Source organism: Engystomops pustulosus, chromosome 4, assembly GCF_040894005.1.
Source record: "Engystomops pustulosus chromosome 4, aEngPut4.maternal, whole genome shotgun sequence".
NCBI lineage: Eukaryota > Metazoa > Chordata > Amphibia > Anura > Leptodactylidae > Engystomops > Engystomops pustulosus.
The window spans coordinates 130,159,971-130,184,416 of NC_092414.1; the positions used below are offsets into that span (position 1 = coordinate 130,159,971).

General features: G+C 41.3%; 1 long non-coding RNA gene across 1 annotated transcript; it reads right to left on the reverse strand.

The window, feature by feature from the left end:
- Nucleotides 1-11,496: 11,496 nt before the first annotated feature.
- On the reverse strand, nt 11,497-23,250 carry LOC140125642 (uncharacterized). The gene is made up of 3 exons (XR_011854666.1): nt 23,160-23,250; nt 22,468-22,547; nt 11,497-11,627 (listed from the first exon to the last, which is right to left on the reverse strand). It is a non-coding gene; the product is annotated as an uncharacterized lncRNA (long non-coding RNA).
- Nucleotides 23,251-24,446: the final 1,196 nt, after the last annotated feature.

The following is a 24,446-nucleotide window of genomic DNA, read 5'->3' on the forward strand; positions in this document are numbered from 1 at the left end:
ATTCCACATCAAACTTGTTAACTTTGTCGCCACCCTGCTGTGTAATCCACAAAATATACTGGCAAACTTTTATCATTTACCGATATTATTTCAGCGCTTCTTGCGCATCTGTTTACATTCCCCTCACCCGCCATATCCCAAACTTATAAGAACGCTACTACACTTGATCTTATACAAAAGGTTCTTAGAAGTGCTGTTTGGGGAGTAGCCTAGAGACAGGCGCTTGGATTGGCGAAAGCTCGCCTGGCAGCGGAGCGCCAGCTCCATGCCAAGATCCAACTAACATAGTTTTAACTGCAGCACCTTTAATCTACTACTAGTTCACTGCCTCCATACATGGTCCCCTTATCAAAGAGCTGTGTCAGGCAGAATTTTGGGTTGTTTTCATGGCTTCCATGTCAACTTTGTCGCCACCCTGCTGTGTAATCCACAAAATATACTGGCAAACTTTTATCATGTACCGATATTATTTGAGCGCTTCTTGCTCACCTCCTTTGGTTCCTCTCTGCCACCCATTGGTTTGAAGCCTGAGTCCATTTAGGGTATGTCGCCATGCCACTCTCTAGCCTGCCGCTGCTGCCGCTGCCTCTGCATGCCGTCCCCTATAGTGTCAGGGTCAATTATTGGATGTTTTAGATGCTATCTAGCTTCATTCTGTCACTCTGTCATGGCCATGCTGTTGCCCATAATTTTGGCATAATGGTGCGTTTAAGCAGCCTCAGAGGCATCCATGCATGCTGCCCCTGCTGTTTCCTGTTCATTTCCGTGGTGTTTCCATCCTTTTCTGAGGTTCCCAGGTGTTTGGCCAAGCTTCCCTGTGCAGAGCCTTGGTCCCCTTGAAAAATGCTCGAGTCTCCCATTGACTTCAATGGGGCTCGTTATTCGAGACGAGCACTCGAGCATCGGGAAAAGTTCGTCTCGAATAACGAGTACCCGAGCATTTTAGTGCTCGCTCATCTCTAATTGTAAACCAAGAACAATGACATACTGGTGTGTGCCCCCTCTGGCAGGATCTGCTCTTCTTTAACCCCTTATCACCGACACTAGTTTTCAGCTCAATGACCAGACTCGATTTTTCAAATCTGACATGTCTCACGATAATTGGTTATAACTTCAGAACGCTTTAACATATCCTAATGATTTTGAGAATGTTTTCTCGTGATACATTGTACTTCATGTTAGTTATAAAATTTAAGTGATAAGTTTTGCGATTCGTTCTGAAAAAAAGTGAAAATTTGGCAAAAGTTTGTAAAAATTCTTCATTTTCCAAGTTGGAAATGTTCTGCTTTCCAGACAGGAAGTAAAACTACCCAAAAAGCTTGATAATTAACATTTACGGAATGTCTGCTTTATGTTGAAATGATATTTTATGCGTCCTCTCATTTTTCTAGGATGTTATGAGGCGCAGAACTTTAGATGCGATTTTTCTCATTTTCATGAAAATTGCCAAAACTCACATTTTGAGGGACAACTCAGTTTTCAAGTGACTTTGAAAGGCCTAAATAATAGTAAAACCACATAAATTACCCCACTATAGAAACTTCACCCCTCAACGTATGTAAAATAACTTTTATTAAGTCCATTAACCCTTTAAGGGTTTCACATGGGTTAAAACAATATGGACCTGCAATTTAGAAACTATGGAATTTTTTTGGAAAATACATTCATTTAGGCCAAACTGTCAGTTTAAGAATAAATTAAATGATGAAACGCACTGCAACGTTTGATGCCCAATTCCTCCCGAGTGTACTGATACCCCATATGTGGTGGTAAACTGCTGTACGGGCGCACGGCCGAGTATAGAATGAATGGAGGCGCCATTCACAGCAGATTTGTATTGTCACATTGTACAACCTATACATTTTTATTTTTTTTGGTAATGCAAACATATTATTTACGGGATGAGATACAATGTATAGATAATTTATTTTGGGGGTCTATAGCTTATTCATGAGATTTTATTAACTGTTTCAAGGGGAACACAAACAAAATCATCAATTTTTATTTTGGATCTTTAGCATTTTTTTTTTCCCCCGCTCACTGTAACATAAAAATAATATTTTATCTTTATTCTCTGGTTCACTACGATTGCGGTGATACCTCATTTATATAGTTTTTCTTATCTTTGCTCAATTTTCCTGAGCAAAACCAATATTGGAGAATATCGCATTGTTTTTACTATTGACAACTTTTTAGGGCCATAACTTCTGTATTTTTCTGTTGTCAGATCTGGTTGAGGGCTTATTTTTTGCAAAAAGAGTTGTTCTTTTCAGTCGTATTATATTAGGGAATGTAACTTTTTTGATCACTTTTTAGAACATTTTTTGTGATGGTGTTTGATGAAAAATTGTATATTACGGGAAGTTTTTCGAGTTTTTTTTTACGTCGTTCACCGAGCAGGTTCAAGATTGATTTAGATTTATTGTACAGTTTGATACGGATGCGGTGATACCAAATATGTATGTGTTTTTGTGTTTTATATACTTTATTTGCATTTCATGTGTAACTGGGGAGATTATGGGACTTTTATTTTATTTATTTATTTAATTATATAATAAAATGATTTCATCTTTTTTTTTTTTTTACTTTTTTAAATTATCTACTTCTTGGCTTGAACAAGCGATCATCCGATCACTTATTCAAGCCTTTACACTGCAATACACTTCTATTGCAGTGTATAGTGAAAGTAACTGAGCATGCTGCGCATGCTCAGTTACATACAGCCGGGTCCTGCCAGGAAGGCAGAACCCGGCGGGTAGAGGAGCCGGAAGCCCCAGGTCACTCGTCAGAACCCGGGGCTGCGGCAGGAGGGATCGGATCCCCCGGTAAGCACACCGGGGGGGTCCGATCCACGCGGGACACGCTTACACGCCGCGGTCATGCTCGAGGAGAGGGGAGCGGAGGGGAGGGGGAACAAGGGTGACATCACTGCCTCTGACCATGTGACCAGCCTTATTTACATAATAAAGAAAATATGCTTTTATAATGATTAATGTATGAAATAACTAGATAAAGGCTGGGATGGGATCCTTGTGAGCTGCTCCAACAGGTAGTAGTGACAGAAATAGTGACAAAGACCTGATGACAGGTGTCCTTTAAGGGGTTAAACTTCCTATGCCCTTGTTTGTAAGAAAAAAAAGGCTTTAAAATTATTAACAGTTATGGAGCCTGGAGCCCCTTAGTCTCATTTGCATAATTTAAAAAGCCAGTTTTTGTAAAAACCAGGGCATAAGAAGCTAAAAGAAGAGCGGCTCCTCCCAGATGTCCTTTAAGGCTGAGGAACCCTAAACATGTGTAACATGAGATATCCAGAGAACAATTATGGTAAAAAAGGAAGATGAACTATTAAATCTTTGTGTGACAATGTAGTGTTAAAATAATCTTATCTCAGAATGTAACAGTGACATAACACATAGTGATACTAATAGAGGAACTTATTTATAGACTTATTTATAGTTTCTTCGTCCATGGAAAAGATGCTAACTCCAGCCAGTACTCAATGTACTTGTATTCCAGATTTACTTTGCAGTTGATAAATGTGTTTATCATTGTAGAAGTAAAAGGAAATCCCTACAATAAGTGATCAGCCACAGAACATCCCACATCAGGATGGGAACACACATAGCTTCTGATCCATTTCCACAAACATTTTGTAAGGATATAAAACAGTACGCTCCAGGCATCTTCTTAGAAGTTCTCAACAGATTTATAATAACACCCCAGTACAGAAGACAGAATCCTACTAAAAGTAACAATAAATGGATAACATACTTCTTATTTGAATACATTTTATAGATACTGTAATTAACACCACAAAAAAGGGAAACAAAAACCAAAATGTAGAAAACATAAAATAACACTTTATTAGATGAATTTAAACAAATTCATTTAAAAAAGACAACATCCACAGAAAAAGTTAACCAATTGTCAAATAACTGAATACACATGATAAATAGATCAGAGTAGACCTGCATAGAGGTATAGAAGTTACAGTTCTCAGAATAATTCAATGTTTTTGGTTATAAACAGGTATTGTACATTACCCAGAGGAATAACAGAGGAGAAGGGACATATATATAGGTATGTATAGACCTAAGGTGGACACCACCCGACACATGTTTTGCCTTGCTTATTCAGGGGTATGATGTAAGGCGAAACACGTGGTGTTCACCTTTGGTCAGTATATCCCTGTATTTGTGGCCCATGTCCTCTGTTATTCCTCTGGGTAATATGCAATACTTTTTTGTAAGCAAATACCATGACTGGTTCTGAGGACTAGACCTTCCATAACTCTATACAGGTCACTGTGATCCATTTAGCATGTAGGTTTAGTTATTTGACCACTGGTTGACTTTCTTGTGTATGTTGTCTTTTTTAAATGGATTTGTACATTGTGCCCCCTATTACTTGTACACATACTGTATACATTAAAATGACTGTCATCTAAATCTATAATTAAGGTGGGATTTGTTTTTTAATTGCATTCTACGCAAAAAAAAAGTAAAATTGATCAAACAAACTTTAAATAATACATGTGCATATTAGGTAAAGATCCTTGTTGAAGTCCACGTGCTTTTGCAGACCTGTCCTAATTAAAGGGAGAAGGTGAGCTGGCTTTAAGGCAGCTTTGATACTGTTGGAATACCACTCCAAATGAATGGAAAACCCCTCCAGGTATTTTGACATGTATATTCCCACACTAATCACCTGGGAAACTGTTGAAGATAAGCCTCCATGTCACTGTACCACTCAATATGTTCAATGAAAGGGTATATATAAGTAAAGCAGAACATTTACCTTTGAAGCCATTCTCCTCCAGTTACAGCTCGGGCTTGATCATATTTTGTTGACAAACCAGCACAGCTGAAGATGCTGCTCTTCACATCTCTGCTCATGCTTCGGTTGTTAGCACAAGTTTTCTAAACTTTGATGTTCTTTGGAGAATGACTAGTAAAAAGATCAATGAGTGCCCCCAGGTGAGCTGTAACCTGACAACACAGTGTATAATATATGAGCCCCAATCACATAAAAGGATAGATGGAATTTGGTTTCTTAAGTTGTACTCATAGACAGGTGGGTTGTGAGCATTAAATATTCCAAACATGACATATATAATTCATTTTACGTGCATCACATACGGCTTTTTTAATGCCTTCATGTGGATCAATCCAAATTTATATTAAAATGGCTTTAGCAATAAAGATCATTGGTGTTGACTATGGGTTTCATGTGTATGTTGACATTTTTTACTTAAAACATAAAGGTACAGGTTATTAGTTCAAACAAATATTACCTACTATAAAATATCCTGAAGATATTCATTAGAGATGGGCGAATTTGTTAAAATTCGTTTCGACCCGATTCGCCGAATTTTTTCAAAAAAATTCGATTCGACCCGAAACGAATCAAAACGAATCACGTTAAAAAACAGGCATTTCCTGGCTGCAGAGAGCCTGTAGGTGTAGACTTCAGGAACTTGTTGAATACCAGATTGAACACGTGCGCCATGCAGGGCGCATGGACCATCCCTCCTCGGTGCAGTGCGGACACTATGTTCCTCCCATTGTCTGTCACCATGGTTCCGATTTTTAGTTGTCGCGGAGAAAGCCACACATTGATTTCTTCTTGCATGACGCGGAGCAGTTCCTCCCCTGTGTGACTTCGTTTGCCCAGGCAAAACAGGTGTAGAACTGTGTGACCCTGCACATGTGGAGCAGCACTTGTGGAGGCTGAGATGGTGGTGGAGAAGGAGGCGGACACTGACGCAGGAACAACAGTTTGACAACGTGGAGGAGAAAGCGCCGTCTCTTGTTGAAGTTGTTGGTGTGGCTGGGTGGGAAGCACATTCACCCAGTGGGCCATAAAGAACATATATTGGCCCTGACCGTAATTACAGCTCCACACGTCCGCGCTGCCATGCACCTTGGAAGAAACTGATAAGCTCAAGGACTGGCCCACCTTCTGTTGTACATATTGGTGAAAGGCTGGCACAGCCTTTTTGGAAAAAAAATTGTGACTTGGAAAGGGAGAGACTGCAGTACCAACAACTTCGACAAGAGCACGGTCAGCTTCTGTACCTTAGGATGGCTGGACGCATAGAGTTGTCTTTTTGTAATCGCCTCGCTCAACGACTGCTGGCACCATGCGTAGCGAGGAGCAGGAGCATCTGGACCGGGAGATGATGTCAAAGACAAACAGCTCCCTTTGGCAGAGGTGCAGAGGTCCTTGACTTGCTGAAACAGCATGTGTGCCACTAGGTGCTGCTGCTGTTGCTGCGCCTGCAGGATGGACAGCATCTGAAACCTGTTTCTCCAAGGCCATTGGATGGTGACGATGCATGTGTTGGCTCAGGGCCGTGGTGCCAAGGTTAGCTCCCTGGCCACGCTTCACTTTCTGCCCGCAGATGCGACATATACCCACGCTCGGCTCCTCTGGTGTCTTTACAAAAAACTGCCACACCGCTGAGGTGGTAATTTTACCGCCAACACTCAGCACTGAGCGACTACTACCGCTGCTGCCTCGCTGAGCCCCTGTGCCACTGCTTATTTGGGCCTGCGAATTGGGATTTGTACCCCGCGGACGCTTGGCTCCCGTCCTCGCACTGCTGCCACCCTGCTGACTCACAGCCACAGTAGCGACTTGCTGCCTTCTCCGCAAGCTGACACTCTCTTCGCCCGACCATGATGAATCCCCTGCTACACCCGGCTCCCAAGTGCGATCGGCTACATCATCGTAAATTTGCGTTTCCCGGTCATTGCTACTCTCCTCACCGATGTCAGTATGCACAGCCTGCCTACTGCAGGAAGCAGCGGAAGTCTGCCCCACCTCTTCACTGCAAAGCAGCTGCTGACAGTCCTCAAACACTTCGTCCGCGCTGAATAGTGGCGCGGAGCCCAGACCACCTAGTAGCTCTCTGGCTGCGGGAAAGGAACAGGACAGAGCCTGGTTGAGGACAGGTGAGGGCCGCTGACCTGTTCCTGGGCCATGCCAACTAATTGTTGTATCAGAGGAACCTACGGACTCTTGGCTGGGGTTGTCAGATGTTATATTTGAGGAATTGGACGACCTAGTCAACCATTCAACAACCTTTGGGTTGTTGATCAACACACTGCCACTAGATGACAACGGCAGTTTTGGCCTCACAGAGTCACCCCTACTGCGACATCCCCTTACTGTGCTTCCACCTCTGCCTGCTCCACCTGCCATCCTTCTGTCTGACATAGTGGTTTATAAACTACGTGAATTTCACAGCCCCAAAAAGGTACTGCAATGTGCGTTATACAGATACCCCACAACTGACAGTGTAATTTCAGCGAAAATCACTGTATAAACTATGTGGATTTCACACGTAAATCTGGCTGTAAACTAGAGCCCCCAAAAGGTATTGCAATGTGCGTTATACAGATACCCCACAACTGACAGCTCACTACTGCAGATGCATGAATGTCAAACAGATTTCTTCCTATTTTGTCACTAAATAGAACTGCTATTTGGGTTATACAGATACAGCGAGGGATTGCAGCAAGAATCGCACAGCACAATAGCAGCAGCTGGACGCTACAACATTAAGTGTGAAGTGCTGAGATAGAAAATGGCTGGTTTTATAGGGCTGTGTGACATAAGCCTGCCGGTCACTGATTGGCTTACAGGTCTGCAGATGTCATCGGGGGTGTACCTTTCTCCTTCCCAGAGTTCTCTGCCCCATGTAACACATTGTTCTCGCGCCCATTTAGCAGAAACATGAGGGGGAAAAAAACAACTTCGTTCCTGCAAATCAGCATAAACTTCAGCCCATCTCTAATATTCACTGTGGGAAGGGAGTGTTGGTAGCAATGGCTCAAACATTATCCCCTCACTACTTTCTTTAATGGAAATCTACCATCAAAATGAAGCATAATACATCAGGGACACTTACTCATAGACCCAGGCACTGTGTCTGTGCTAATCTTCATATATTTGTTATCCATGGCCTCCTTACTTCTAAAATGAACTTTTACAATTATACTAATGAGCCTGAAAAGCTACTGGGGTTTGTCACCGGAGCCACTACATGCTGCAGATTCACAGGCCGTTAGACTGTCTCACCCTGCCCCTCTGCTCCCTTAGCACTTCTGCAGCACAGGACTTTTTAGCAGACAATGAGAGGAGGAAGTGCTTTTTGCACACTGTAGCAGCAGCATGTGAATCTGGAGGGGCTATGGGAACCACCCCAGTAGCCTTTCAGACTCATTAGTATACTTTTAAAAGTTAATTTTAGAAGGAAAGCAGCCAAATATAAGTAGATTGGTATGAAAAAACAAAAAGAAAGATATGTATGGAAGAGAATAATTTTTTTAAAGACACACATTTCTAAACAATAAAAACCCAAGACCTAATCCATCTATATAAATCCAATTGTGAACCTGAATAAGAGTAATAATAATACAGGTAAAGTGAAGTGCTCACTAGGATACTACGGTGGGATCGAATCAATAAGTGGATAATTAATATCTAAGAATACATACGCAATCCAATGAAAACACATAGGGGCAGATTTACTTACCAGTTCCTGCGCGATCCCCAAGGTGTGTTCGCCGACAAGAATGCACAGCTGCAGCGATTTACTATGAGCGTGCTCCCGATATTCTGCATCTGTGGCTTCCCCGATCAGGTCCACCGGAGTTCACCTTCTTCTTCCCAGTGTATGTAAGTGCTTGAGACACAATTTAAATGTTAAATCCCATGGTTTGTCTGAAACCGTCGGAACGTCCGACGGCCTTGTATTACATGATAGCCGACATGATTGCGACAATCTGATCGCATGAGACACAATCTCCTTTTAAATCCCTGTCCCGGCAGCGCGATCCCTGAAAAGTCGGAAAAACCCGACGGAAATGCGGCAGCGGGACCCTTAGTAAATAAGCCCCATAATCACAATAGTACTGAACTAAGAAACAACACATTATTGTGGAATGGTAGAATAAGGCCCAGGAGTTAGGAGGAATAAACTCCACACGCGTATCGCCTGTAAAGCAGGATTTATCAGCAACTCTTCATCAGCCTGATGAAGCCTGTTTAAAATACAATACATGTGGGGCATTTACAGTATTTTTCGGACTATAAGACGCACCAGAATATAAGGCGCACCATCAATAAATGCCTGCTAAAACGAGTAGGTTCATATATAAGGCGCACCGGAGTATAAGGCGCACCTGATTATAAGGATGAATGACCAGCAGGTGGCAGACCTGTACACAGTTCAAGGCAGCTGTTCTCTGTATGTACGGTTCATATATAAGGCGCAATGGACTATAAGGCGCACCTTTCTGATTTCGGATTTTATAGTCCGAAAAATATGGTATTCCTTTTCATCAATAAATACAAAATTTCACCAAAATGTTTCAAATGAAGAACAACTTGTTTCAATAAAACATTTACAAATCCACCAATAGAATGCTAAAGTGTTATTACCACATACAGTAACATATGTCAAATTCTAAGAATAGTGACCAGCCAGTATGGTGAAAACTGGCTTCAGCAGTAAAGAGTGAAAGCTAAATATTTCCATCTGTGATGTAATACAAATGACCTGACCTTTTAAATTCAGAGTGGTTATCAATTTTCCATTGTGTAGGACTCTGTTTTTATATTTCCCATGTATCCTGTAATTTTGTCTTCTTACCTATGTCCTTCTTTTACAATCCATGAGCACAGTGCCAGAATTTAGTCATAAAAACATTCAATAAAATCTCATGACTACGTCACACTATACCTTTTGCCAAACTATGTCAGACGGTGCTATACATGTTTTTATGACTTTATGATTATGATTATTTAAAGTTTATTCTAAACATATTTTCTAGATCCAATCGAAGGCTCATGTAACCCATACTATTTTAATATAATTCATATTATGAATTATCTTTACTGACATAAACATAAAAATCCAAAAAAGTAGAGTGGTAGTCGATTTTTATTTTTTCATAGAAATGTTGACTCATTTTTCTAGAACATAAACAGGTGAGCTATTACAAGAATGCATGTGTTATTAATTCAGTTTCTGTGATCACCAACTAATTCTGATGATAAATATGTGAAAAATGATCAATGATGTGAAGAACATGATGTCATGTTAGTCTAGCATCAAAATAGTTGCCCTAGAACTGTATCCTCATGAGTTCCTTGGTTTACTTTATACTATAGTAAAATCAGATAAAATACCGTATTTTGCGGCTTATAAGCCGCACCGGACTATAAGGCGCACTAGTCCGATGCGCCTTATATATGTAATAATTACATATATAAGGCGCATCGGACTATAAGGCGCGGGGTCCGGGGGCGTGGCGGAGACCCGACGGGACGCTACGCAACGGGACACGACGCTGAGACGCGACGCCGAGACACGACGGGGAACGCGGGGAAGGTGAGCGGGGAAGGTCCGGGGAAGGTGGAGGAGGGCAGCGGACCATACTTACATAGGTCCCCGCTACCGGAGACCGCAGATCTCCAGCGGGAACTGCAGACCACGCGGCAGAAGTTGTTCATGCCGCGTGGTCTGCAGTTCCCGCTGGAGATCTCCGGTCTCCGGTAGCGGGGACCTATGTAAGTATGGTCCACTGCCCTGTGCCCAGCGCCATACATAGGGCGCACCGGACTATAAGGCGCACTTAGGATTTTTACGGAAATCCAAGGCTTTTAAGTGCGCCTTATAGTCCGGAAAATACGGTAGTATAGTTGTGGAATGGAGAATATATCCAATCCCATATACCAGTGGTGGCGAACCTATGGCACGGGTGCGAGAGGTGGCACTCCAAGCTCTTTCTGTGGGCACTAAGGCCATTGCCCAAGCACACCAGATAGAATCTTCCTGCAGTTCCAAACAACTTAAAAGATGCTGCTTCCACTGATATTTTAAAGTGATACATACATGGAACTGTAGGAAGAGGGGAACGTGTAGACAGGGCCAAATTATCTTTAGAGGACCTCCTGCTGGCCCCATGATTTTCTGTGTACAGAGGGGCACTGGAATAAAGCTACAATGACGCAAATTTTCCATCTTTTTTTTCTACTGTGTTGGTGTCCTCAGGAGGCCAGTATGATTGAACGTTGTTGAAGAACAGGGAGTAATAAGTTACTGCTTTATTTTCGGTTGGCACCTCGCGATAAATGAGGGGGCTTTGGGGTTGCAGTTTGGGCACTCGGTCCCTAAAAGGTTTGCCATCACTGCCATATACAATAACTGGCCCTGCAGTCATTCTTGGTACTTACAGTCCAGTACAGAAACAGGTCAGGTAGCTGCCTGTAAAAGAGAGAGTGTTTACATTGTGTGTAATATATAACATTTTTTCAAAAAGCTGCAAAGCAACTGCAATAAAAATACCATAATTTGCCATAGTTCCCATTAAAATGTAACTTTTATTAGTAGACCAAGTGGGTCCAAGACAGGGCAATTTAGATAGGAAATTACATCAAGAAGATCTAGAAATTGCATAAAAATGTACCCAATTAAAACTTGGATTATATCTGTTGTACAGAATGAGGATGAAAAACTACTGTGTATACTTAATATCTGTTGCCTTCTATGGCTGTTTGTCCTCTTGTAGTTCGCCATTGTACAGTCCATGTTAACTGTAATTGACTTTTTTTATCTGTATTTGAAAAATTAAAAAAAAAAAAACATTATTACAGTGGAATGTTTATAATTGTAAGAGGCGTATAAAGGTGTTATTAAATTAGATATTTGCTTATGTGCATATAAGATATTTGGAGTTATCCTTTTTTCATATAAATATTCAGAAGAATCCGATTATGGCTCAAAAAATCTGATTACTAGTTATATGGTGCCGTGAACCCATAGAAGTGTATGGGGGATGTATATTGGCCGTATATACGTCCCCCATACATGTGTGTGAATGTAGCCTTACACATGCATAACTAAGAGTGACATTTCACAAAGTTTCACAAATTTTAAAATCAATACAGTCTACTGACATTCTTAATGAACAGTTTCATTGCTAAAGCCACTTGAAATGACTATAAAGCTATTGTAAATGGTTTGTCCATTATATTACATTACTTATTCAGAGCTAACAGCAGGACTATGTTTTTTTGTTTTAAAAAGTAGCAAATTCACTACAGACCAAATGCCACATTTATCATTAAGGAAAAAGCACTAAGATACATCTGACCAGCAGGAAAGCCAAGAAAAGTCTCAGATAACAACAGGAAAAAGTCAGACTTATGATACACTTCTGCAACCTAACTTCTTTAATCTCTGAAGCAAGTGTCCAGTTTTCCAATTAAAATGTAATATACAGGCGGTCCCCTAGTTACAAACGGGCCCCTGGATTTTGGTAATTTACTGTACTTTAGCCCTAGACTACAATAAACAGCTATAACAGTTATCACAGTTGTCTGTAATGAAGTTTAATTGTTAATCCTGGTTCTTATGACAACCCAACATTTTTAAAATCCAATTGTCACAGAGACCAAAAAAATTTTGTCTGGGGTTACAATTATAAAATATACAGTTCCGACTTACATACAAATTCAACTTAAGAACAAACCTACAGAACATATCTTGTATGTAACCCGAGGACTGCCTGTATATATATATATATGTATATATATATATATACTCACCGGCCACTTTATTAGGTACACCTGTCCAACTGCTCGTTAACACTTAATTTCTAATCAGCCAATCACATGGCGGCAACTCAGTGCATTTAGGCATGTAGACATGGTCAAGACAATCTCCTGCAGTTCAAACCGAGCATCAGTATGGGGAAGAAAGGTGATTTGAGTGCCTTTGAACGTGGCATGGTTGTTGGTGCCAGAAGGGCTGGTCTGCGTATTTCAGAAACTGCTGATCTACTGGGATTTTCACGCACAACCATCTCTAGGGTTTACAGAGAATGGTCCAAAAAGAAAAAAACATCCAGTGAGCGGCAGTCTGTGGGCGGAAATGCCTTGTTGATGCCAGAGGTCAGAGGAGAATGGGCAGACTGGTTCGAGCTGATAGAAAGGTAACAGTGACTCAAATCGCCGCCCGTTACAACTAAGGTAGGCAGAAGAGCATCTCTGAACGCACAGTACGTCGAACTTTGAGGCAGATGGGCTACAGCAGCAGAAGACCACACCGGGTGCCACTCCTTTCAGCTAAGAACAGGAAACTGAGGCTACAATTTGCACAAGCTCATCGAAATTGGACAGTAGAAGATTGGAAAAACGTTGCCTGGTCTGATGAGTCTCGATTTCTACTGCGACATTCGTATGGTAGAGTCAGAATTTGGCGTCAGCAACATGTAAGCATGGATCCATCCTGCCTTGTATCAACGGTTCAGGCTGGTGGTGGTGGTGTAATGGTGTGGGGAATATTTTCTTGGCACTCTTTGGGCCCCTTGGTACCAATTGAGCATCGTTGTAACGCCACAGCCTACCTGAGTATTGTTGCTGACCATGTCCATCCCTTTATGACCCCAATGTACCCAACATCTGATGGCTACTTTCAGCAGGATAATGCGCCATGTCATAAAGCTGGAATCATCTCACCCTGGTTTCTTGAACATGACAATGAGTTTACTGTACTTAAATGGCCTCCACAGTCACCAGATCTCAATCCAATAGAGCTTCTTTGGGATGTGGTGGAACGGGAGATTCGCATCATGGATGTGCAGCCGACAAATCTGCGGCAACTGTGTGATGCCATCATGTCAATATGGACCAAAATCTCTGAGGAATGCTTCCAGCACCTGGTTGAATCTATGCCACGAAGAATTGAGGCAGTTCTGAAGGCAAAATGGGGTCCAACCCGTTAATAGTATGGTGTACCTAATAAAGTGGCCGGTGAGTGTATATGTACTAACAGTGGTAACATTAAGACCAATAAAGTGGGCAACATTAATTATCTTGTAACAAAAGACCTATTTAGAAGTGGGATATATCAGTTCTGCGGGATGTATCTCCAATTTTCTTTTTATCTTATGAAAACCAGATTGGGAAACATATGCCTTTTCTAATCTTATTTTTCTTCAATTTTCTATCCATAATTACGGGGGTTCCCATTCTGTATTGTTAATTATTGATGAACGGACCTATTAAGGTTCATGTTCGGCCTACTGGGAAACATAATTCTGCAGTGGGTTTTGAGTCTGAAACCTATACATTATTTCTTCAGAATCATGATACACCTTCCTAGGAGCATGTTTGGCTATGTGTGAAGGGCATAGGCACCTTGCACCAAAATGTTGCATGTGGGTGCATGTGTCTGTGTACATATAAAACCTCCTTGGTTAGCCTTTTCTCACATGAACAATAGTGTCGGAAATTTTTTATTGGCCAATGACACATTTCTCAAGTATGCATAAGGCTCAGTTGATAATGAGCCATGTGACTGAAACATGTCACACTGTAAGAATTGTAATGCTGTAAGATACTATGAGAACTAAAAGCAAAACCAATAATTGTGATTTTGACATTTTCAATTAAAATTTACAAGTCCTCTTCCTACACTTCAGAAGAGTATGGAGTCTGATCTTTAAAAACAAGAAACTGACATTTTTAGGGCCATCTCTATAATTAACATAGTGGCTGCCCTTATTGCAATAATTTTAAATTGTGACAATGCTATTGCTCTGTAATGTCTTATTTAGTGTATATATGTACCTCATGATCTATAAAGCGCTGCAAAATATGGCACTATATAAATAAAGATTTATCATTATTATACCATCTCCACAGGCTAACCCTCCATGATTGTGCTATACTTAAAGGGGTATTCCCATCTGGGCATTTACATGTAATTTAATTCATTTGCCATATGTAAAAAATTCTTCAATTGGATGTTATAAAAAAAATGTTCCTGTGAGAAGATAATTTCTCATAAATGTAGCCATGTTGTCCCTTAGAAACGAGATGGCTTCCTCAGATACGACCACCTCACACTCTGGCAGCAGTGGTCAGACATGCACTATTGAGTCCTGCCTGACCTCCTGGCTTCACCAATCATTACCACAGGATGGCTGTGGGACATGCAGTAACTTGTGGACATTTCATATACAAAAACCTTTTGTTTCTTTGTGCAATCCCTCCAGCAGAGGTGGCCGTATCCAAGGACACAGTCTTGTTTCTAAGGGACCATATGACTACTGTTACTGTATTACGCGGTAGATTTTCGCACCAAAATCTGTTTGATGAATTGATTAATTGTCAAAATTTCAAAAACCTCTGTTTAGAAATAAACAAAAATGTTTAATTTTGTAACTTTTTTTTCATATAAACATTTTGTCAGAAGCATCAGAAGCAGACAGCTGTTCTTTATGTTTTTAAATAAATATTTTTTTTAATTGATTATTTTAAACAGAAAACAATTATGATAGCTTAACAATATAAACCATCATAATATGTGGCTGTTCACATTAAACCCCTCCCCCGCCTGAACACATCTGTCACTCAGCAGGAGGGAGGTCCCCAGTGATTTCAGTCTCCATATAAGGGCACTGACCTCTTTGGAAAAGCACCAAATTCAATAGAAAGAGCCAGTCACTATCTTTTTCCCGAGGTTGATTCCAGCCCCTACATTCAGGGGGGAGGATCAGGCATATAGCCCCCTATAATCAGACAGTGATGCGTCAGTGATATACATTGTAAGGACACGTTGCTGAGCCCCAAAAGTTCTCCATATAATGTATGTGATAAAGGAGAGACGACTGCAGCTGGACAGGATATACAGGACACACCATGATAGGACATCTGTATATACAAAGCGGAAACTGTAATATAACAATTAAAACATAAAATGATGTCCATTTTTTATTTTTATATTAAATCACCCTAAAAACGAACTACCGTGTTTCCCCGAAAGTAAGACAGTGGGGCAGATTTACTTACCCGGTCCATTCGCGATCCAGCGGCGCATTCTCTGCGGTGGATTCGGGTCCGGACGGGATTCACTAAGGTAGTTCCTCCGCTGTCCAACAGATGGCGCTGCTGCGCTGAATTTCCCCGAGGCCTGCTAGAATACCCTGAAATTCACCAGCCTATAAATGCGCACGGTTTTTCCGAATCCGTCGGGTTTTCATTCGGCCACGCCCCCCCAATTTCCGTTGCGTGCATGCCAGCGCCGATGCACCACAATCCGATCGCGTGCAAATCGGCGCAAATCGGAAATATTCGGGTAACACGTCGGGAAAACGCGAATCGGGCCCTTAGTAAATGACCCCCAGTGTCTTACATTCTTTTTACCCTCAAAAGTCCCACTATGTCTTACTTTTGGGGTATGTCTTATATTGGAAAAAAATTGTCGATTTTGTTTTAACCATAAAATCCACAGTATCCCACACATCTCCCATAGGGTTACAGCCCCATACAGTATCCCACACATCTCCCATAGGGTTACAGCCCCATACAGTATCCCACACATCTCCCATAGGGTTACAGCCCCATACAGTATCCCACACATCTCCCATAGGGTTACAGCCCCATACAGTATCCCACACATCTCCAATAGGGTTACAGCCCCATACAGTATCTCACACATCTCCCATAGGGTTACAGCCCCATACAGTATCCCACACATCTCCCATAGGGTTACAGCCCCATACAGTATCCCACACATCTCCCATAGGGTTACAGCCCCATACAGTATCCCACACATCTCCCATAGGGTTACAGCCCCATACAGTATCCCACACATCTCCAATAGGGTTACAGCCCCATACAGTATCTCACACATCTCCCATAGGGTTACAGCCCCATACAGTATCCCACACATCTCCCATAGGGTTACAGCCCCATACAGTATCCCACACATCTCCCATAGGGTTACAGCCCCATACAGTATCCCACACATCTCCAGTAGGGTTACAGCCCCATACAGTATCTCACACATCTCCCATAGGGTTACAGCCCCATACAGTATCCCACACATCTCCCATAGGGTTACAGCACCATACAGTATCCCACACATCTCCCATAGGGTTACAGCCCCATACAGTATCCCACACATCTCCCATAGGGTTACAGCACCATACAGTATCCCACACATCTCCCATAGGGTTACAGCACCTGGTACTGCAATTGCGATCGGATCAATTACTCTGCAGTGCTGGGTAGAGGTCTGGCTTCTTCTTCCTTGTGCAGGAGCCACTGGTCCAATCAGAGGCTGCACATGAGGGCACGGAGGCTGCGTGTTTCTGTATGCCCCGGCCCCGCGATATTCAGCCGGCATCAAGCTCCCGCCCACCCTTTAGCCGGCTCCAACCCGCCCCCCACATACCTCCGCTTTCCACCCCTCCGCTCCCGGATCCTGCATCTAGCTCCCGCCCCCGCCGGCCGACATAAGACTCCCGCCAGCAGCCACCAATCCCACCTCAGCTCCGGGCTCCCCCCCTGCCTCTCTATATTGTTCATGTTCCTGATGCAGGTACTGGTACTACCAACCAATGTAAAATTTACTACGTCTTACTTTTAGGGTACGTCTTACATTAGACGACCCCCCTTAAACTCCCACTACATCTTACTTTCGGAGGTGTCTTACTTTCGGGGAAACATGGTAGCTGAAGAATACTCCTAAATGTTAAATGTTTTTCTCATTGAGACTTTTTACACAAAGTCGCAAAAATATGAAAAAGTCTCAAAAACTAGCCGGGAGAATGAACGCATCTATCTAAGCAAATTTTGACATTAGACAAATCTGGCGCAAAATAAAGACATTTTAGGCAAAATTTAACGCAACATAGAAAAAATCAAGATATAACAGCCCCCTAGTCTACTTCTCTTTGCGTGTTTGTAACTAGTGTTAGGGATTTTTTTATGCAGGGCCCCAACAGCCCTCTTGACTTTTGTAAGTCCTAATTAACCCATGATTGAACATAAAGACCAAGACATACGTCAATCTCTTAGTCAAGATCTTCTCCCGTTTAATAATCAAAATGCATAATATATAACAGACAGAAGAGTCATCAAAGGGGCGTGAATAGTATACTGCAAAACTATTGGACATCAGCACATTCTGGGAAAAAAGTGAATTAATTGTGCTCAGTTCTCAGAGACCTTGTACACAGATATTGTTGATGAAGAAGAAGGTGATAAGTGGCTCCAGAATCATATTATTATGCAGCTTCGAGGACAGACTGGCTTCTCATTAAATGTCAAAGGGTATTAGCAGACAGGCAAGCAAACAGGTTACATAAAATGAAGTTTGAATGATGACATTAACTTGACAATGGTCAGGGAACATGGGCGCTGTATCTAAGATGGCGGACAGTAGTCAAGATGGCGTCCGAAACCAGTGCGACCTCCCTAACACTAGCCACAAGAGAAGTCATTTATTTTCCACCCAAGCTTCACATTCACAGAGCTGTATTGCAAGATTCACCTAACATGTTTCATGTCTAAACGGCTTCATCACATGTCATATTTATATCAGAATACTAATAAAAGTTATATTTTAACACAAATCTTAGGGGTGGACATATCAAGGTTTTAAAGCCAGGTTTTACATTATAGTAGTCATGAAAAGATACTGTGACTTTTCATCTGCAGATCACACCCAATGTATACTCAGATAATACAACCAGACAGTTTTTCCACTATATCAATGATTTGGTAGCACAGACAATGTTCCATTTCACAGTTTCCTTTAAAGAGGAATGGGAACCATAGATAAGGATTCCTCTTCAAAGTGTGTCCAAAAATGACACAGTCTGAAAAGGATTTCCTGTTAAAGACAATCATTTCTGAGCAAACTGGAAAAATAGCAAGCTTAAATTTAACACGAGTTGTATTTGTTTTATGCGGTGAAATGTATTTTTAATACATTTTTTTCTCTTTTTGCTAGTTTCTTTTTCCTAAAAATGCATGAAATGGAAATAAAAAAATCTTCATTTTTTATTAGCTTTGTGAATCCCTTTTAACCAAAAGACAAGCAGGCATAGAAATAAAGAAAGATTGGCGTTTTGCACAGCAGTTTTAATATTTCCCCCAATGGCACACAGTGGGGCAGATTTACTTACCCGGTCCATTCGCGATCCGTCGAGTTTTGTTCAGCCACAACCACCCCCACCCCCCCCCCGATTTCCATCGCGAGCATCCCGGCGCCGATGCGCCACAATCCGATCGTGTGCGCCAAAATCCCGGGGCAATTCAGGGGAAATCGGCGCAAATCGGAATTATTCGGGTAACACGTTGGGAAAATGCGAATCGGACCCTTAGTAAATGACCCCCAGTGTCTCGGATTCACAAAGAGGCTTTGGCCTCTTAGTAGATCTAGATACTTTCTCGGCCAGGTCAGACCTGGTTTGACCGGGTGGAGATTTCAGCTGCAGTCAGCTATAGTAAATACGGCGGGATGGGGCATTCATGTCCCTCTCCACATCATGTCGAAAGTGGCCTGCAAGGTTGAAACTGGCAGGGTTGGAGCTTTATAAAATGCCTTGTCCTACAGAAAACCAAATAACCTAAATGATGTATAACACAAACTACATAAAAAATGAAACTCAAGAATGGAACACTAATATAACAAAGACAATGATGACCATATATACTCAAGTATAAGCCTAGTTTTTCAGCACAAAAAAAATGTGCTGAAACCCAAACTCGGCTTATACTCGAGTACAAATAATTATATCAAAACTCACCTTTCTGGCTTTCCCCGCTATAGGCAGGAGGCTGGCTTTATACTGGGGCAGGGGACTGGCTATATACTGGGGGATATGGGATGGCAGGCTATATACTGGGGGGCAGGTGCTGGATTTATACTATGGAGCAGGGTCCGGCAGGCTATATACTGGGGAGGCTGTGACCAATGCATTTCCCACCCTCGGGTTATACTCGAGTCAATAGGTTTTCCCAGGCTTTTGTGGTAAAATTAGGGGCCTCGGCTTATACTTGGGTCGGCTTATACTCGAGTATATGCTGTAGATAATATTGTGGCATTCTGGCCCAAGTGTGCATTTCACTTCATGACTTCTGAACTTCAGGATACACTGGACCTAGTGTTTGGAAGGTGTCCTGTTGCATTGCCATAGGAGTGTGAGACGTCCCCTCTGAGCTGTAGGTTAAAAATGGGCATGGTAAATTAGAAGTTAGGAACCTCTGCAGTAAATTCTGTCAAAATCCCTGGACAAAAAAAAATAAATAAAGAATACAGTTCTCAGTTTGGAGCACTGAATGTATATAACAGATCAGTGCTCCAGACTAGAAGTCTGTGTTGGAATTGTTTGGATTCTATCCAGAACACCTCATTTGGGTACTTGGATGTCAGCATTTGTGTTTTCGTCTTAGTCCATCCTCTCAGAATAAGTTCAGAGACTCTTTCAGACACAGGGAGCAGGAGCTACATTCCTCACATATGAAGTCAGGTCTGACCCGCATTTAAGCCTTAAAGTTGTCAAATACCAGGTGTGCTGCACAATGTCCTTGATAATGGCTCAGCCAAGCAGATCATCCTAAAGGGTACTTCAGCTCAAACACATCTTGTTGTGTATACATTTTTTTAATAAGAAAAAGACAATGACAAATAGAAATATTTTAAAAGTAATTTCTTTTCTTGTAAATATCTATAGAATTGGGATTTCTTCTTGAGCACAAGTAGACAAAGTTATATTTATAGCACTGTACATGTCACTGTTGTGTATGTTATTTGTGTTACGTAAAACTCATCCTGTACCTCACTCATGCCATGCCTCAATAATATTTCCACTGTCACATACACTCTCATCAGCACACAAATACATAGATCTCTGTGTCCCACAATATCAACACATCCCCTACTGCTGAACGTTGCAATCATTGACGATTAGAAAAACATGTCCTATTCCCACCCAATAATGGAAACTTAAAACAATGCTGCTGGTCCCAAAAAAGTAACAACAGTTTTATTATTTTCTTCCATTCATAGACATCATCAAACCATCATGTGTTCTTAATGTATATGCAATGTTTGCTAGGTGGATATAGTTTTTATTAATTTCGCTACATGATATGTAAGTACTATGTAATTCAACTTGGCTAAAGAGTATACACATAGCTGGATATGTGTATTCGCAGATTGCAGATTGCCCAGTTCAAATTCATAGACTGTATGTAAATATAATAGGAAATGGGAAACCTTTATGTATGGGTCCTTTATTTGGGGGCTAGTGCATATTGTAATGTATATGGCTTTACACATTTAAAATGTATTCAGACATAAACACTACCTAGCATAAACATACTTTACATGGACACTAATATGGTATAAGTTAAGTTTGCACAATAAACCTATGAGCTGATGAAGACTTTGAGTGCCGGGATCTTTGTTTGATATAATTTCATATGAATGTCTGCTGCACCTGGCCCGGAAGCCGATGTAGCATTCGGCCGGCTGTAGAAGGGGAGTGGGTTAGCAATCCTCTCCCCTCCCCTCTCCAGAGGGAGCTGTGCAACCAGGCTGTACATTGTGTGCACTCACCATACTATGCCATGCATAACGAACTTCTGTCTATCTAGTCGTATGCTAGCTGCCATTCATATAGCTGCCATAAATGGTCACATGAAAGGAGCCTAACTAACAATAGTTTCGTTAATATCAGGCTAGGCAGTCCATTTTTATTTGTTATCTGTAGTGGTTTCATTGTGTAGATTTTTCCTCACAGTTGCACCTGCAGAGAACGGAATGACTTTGTGCACATTAAATGACGTGTTGGTAATAAATTACATTTTTTATCTCAACTGTTCATTCTCATGAAATTATCCTTCTACAAGCAAAGGAAATATCAATATTGTACACAAGATACACAGGGCCGATTCTAGCATATTTGCTAGACAAATATTAAAATGCCCCCCCCCCCCCCCTCACCTCCTTAGCAACCTACCTCTGTTCTCCTGCTATATTTGGCGTACAGACATATCTTTTAAAAGTGCCCCAGTCTGGTTAGTAAATGCTAACAGTAGTAATCGTTATAGTTATAAAATATTTATTATTCTCACAAATTGAGTGTATAAAAAAAGCGCTTTCCATAAGCCTGCAGAAGAAGAAGCCTTACGATGAAACCCAGGGTCTGGCAATAACATCTAATGGCTTGGTCTAAAACCGGCCTTAGGTGTTTGTGTACAACCAAAGGAGGTGTTAACCCTTTAAATGCCACATGATCTTGTTGCTTTGCCTCGGTATGTAAGGCATAACACCTGCGATCAGTGCCAATCTAGAAGACGGACTTCTTGCTGAAGTCTATGTTCGTGTCGTCCAGAGATCTGTATCCACATTATTTGGCATGGACCTGGATTTTGCAATTCGGCTCTGCTCATTGGTTAGGCTGTGATTGAAAGAGTTAGGAGTAGTCCAAGCAAGTTGCACTGACCCTTGACCCATAGTACTGTATAAAAAAAGCCAACTTTTTTTTCAACATTAAGTTGTATGGGCCCTAATGCCAGATAAAGTGCAATGACCTCAAAGTGGTGGTATATTATACAGACTCCATTAAGTATATATTTATTATAACTTACATTTAGCTCCAAAGGTCAGTTTGAAACTTTTTCATTTTGCAGGTAATCCTAGTTTGCCAATCTACCTCTTCCAATATGAGCTGCAAAATATAAACTATGTTATTAATGAACCTTTCTAGGAAAAGTTCAATGTTGACTTCAGTTTATACCACAAAGTGCCCTTTAATTACAGGAGCTGGGAAATTTATTACTGCTCTTCCATCTTCAAAGAGAAGTTTCTTTCTGTCCTGTGAACCATTAAAAAACAACCTGTCTGATTTACTATACACAGTATATGCATGCATCTCTACCAGTTGTCATAAGCACAAAAAGAAGGGATGGGATGGAATTCAAGCCTCTGTAAGAGGGGGTCATACTTGTATGATAGGGACATTTTTACATAACAAATTAGCTCTTCTTTGTGTATTGGTGAGACCTTATATATTACATTAAATCATATAAATAGCAGAACCCTACAATGTTAATGTTTATAGGGAATTTCATGGAATTGTAGGTTGGTTATAGAAGAGCCTTTGCAGTATATATACTCAAGCCAACCCGAGTATAAGCTGAGACCACTAATTTTTTACACAAAAACTTACAATTTAATAAACTGTTCAGTTTCCTCCTCTCAATAATGAAATGTGCAGCAGAGCACCTTAATAATGTAATATGTCCAGCAGAGCCTCCTTGAAAATAAATTCTGTACTCACCTCCAGCACTCCCTGCAGCCCTGCTTTTCCTTCTCTATTCGGCTATTGTGACTTCCCAGGATTGTGGGCAGAGGTATGTCTATGTTCACCCGAAGCACTTGTGTATAGTTTAAAAAAATATAAAACTATATTTTAGACCTAAGGTACTTTAAAAATGCTATTCTAAACATATAACTGAACACATATTGCTGAGTTAGCCAGCATCATTAATGGTGAATACAGCTAACATTTTATGGTAGATTTCCTTTAAAGTGTTAAATAAATAAATTAAACTTGTTAATATCATAGTTCTATTTTTTCTACCTTTCTTGATTCTTTAAACATTGTGGGGCAGATTTACTTACACGGTCCTGTCGCGATCCAGCGGTGCGTTCTCTGCGGAGGATTTGGGTCTTCCGGCGATTCACTAAGGTAGTGCGCCTGATGTCCAGCAGGTGTCGCTGCTGCGCTGAATTCAATCGGAGTTCACTGAAGTTCACCGTCCTACGCTGGGTGCAGGTAAGCGCATGTCAAGCGACACTTTTTTTTTTCTAAATGCGTCTGATTTTCTTACAGCCACACCCCCCATTTCCGTCGCGTGCATGCCGGCGCCAATGCGCCACTATCCGTTCGCATGCGCCAAATTCAGGGAAAATCTGCGCAAATATTCGGGTAACGCAACAAAAAAATACGATTCAGGCCCCCTGTATCTCTGTACTCACACACAACTGTTAAATAAGTACAAGTTGTCTTTGTGTCAGTTACTTAACCCCTTACAGACAGCCACTTCTATATGTCCTTACACTATCCCACACAGGGATAGAGAGATGAAATAAATGGCCACAGAATATTTTTTATTTAATAATGTATATAAGAAGATATACTCATCTGCGGCTTTGATCATTTGGTTACCCTGTAAGGTTGTACACTTTTAGGGACAAATAGTATACGCATACAGTTTTTGAGATATTCAATTTCTACTGGTAATAGTATATAATACAATACAATGGAGATCTGAAAGACTCAATGGGGCATATTTATCAAGCTGTCTGAAAGTCAGAATATTTCTAGTTGCCCATGGCAACCAATCACAGCTCCCCTTTAACATATTCATGAGCACTGGTAAAATGAAAGCTGAGCTGTGATTGGTTGCCATGGGCAACTAGAAATATTCTGACTTTCAGACAGCATGATAAATCTGCCCCATTGTGTCTGCATACATTCTGTGTTTATGGGGGCTAAGAATAATGGTGGTCAACAGCACAGAGACAATTCCTGTAACCTACTTTATTTAGAATATGCTAATTC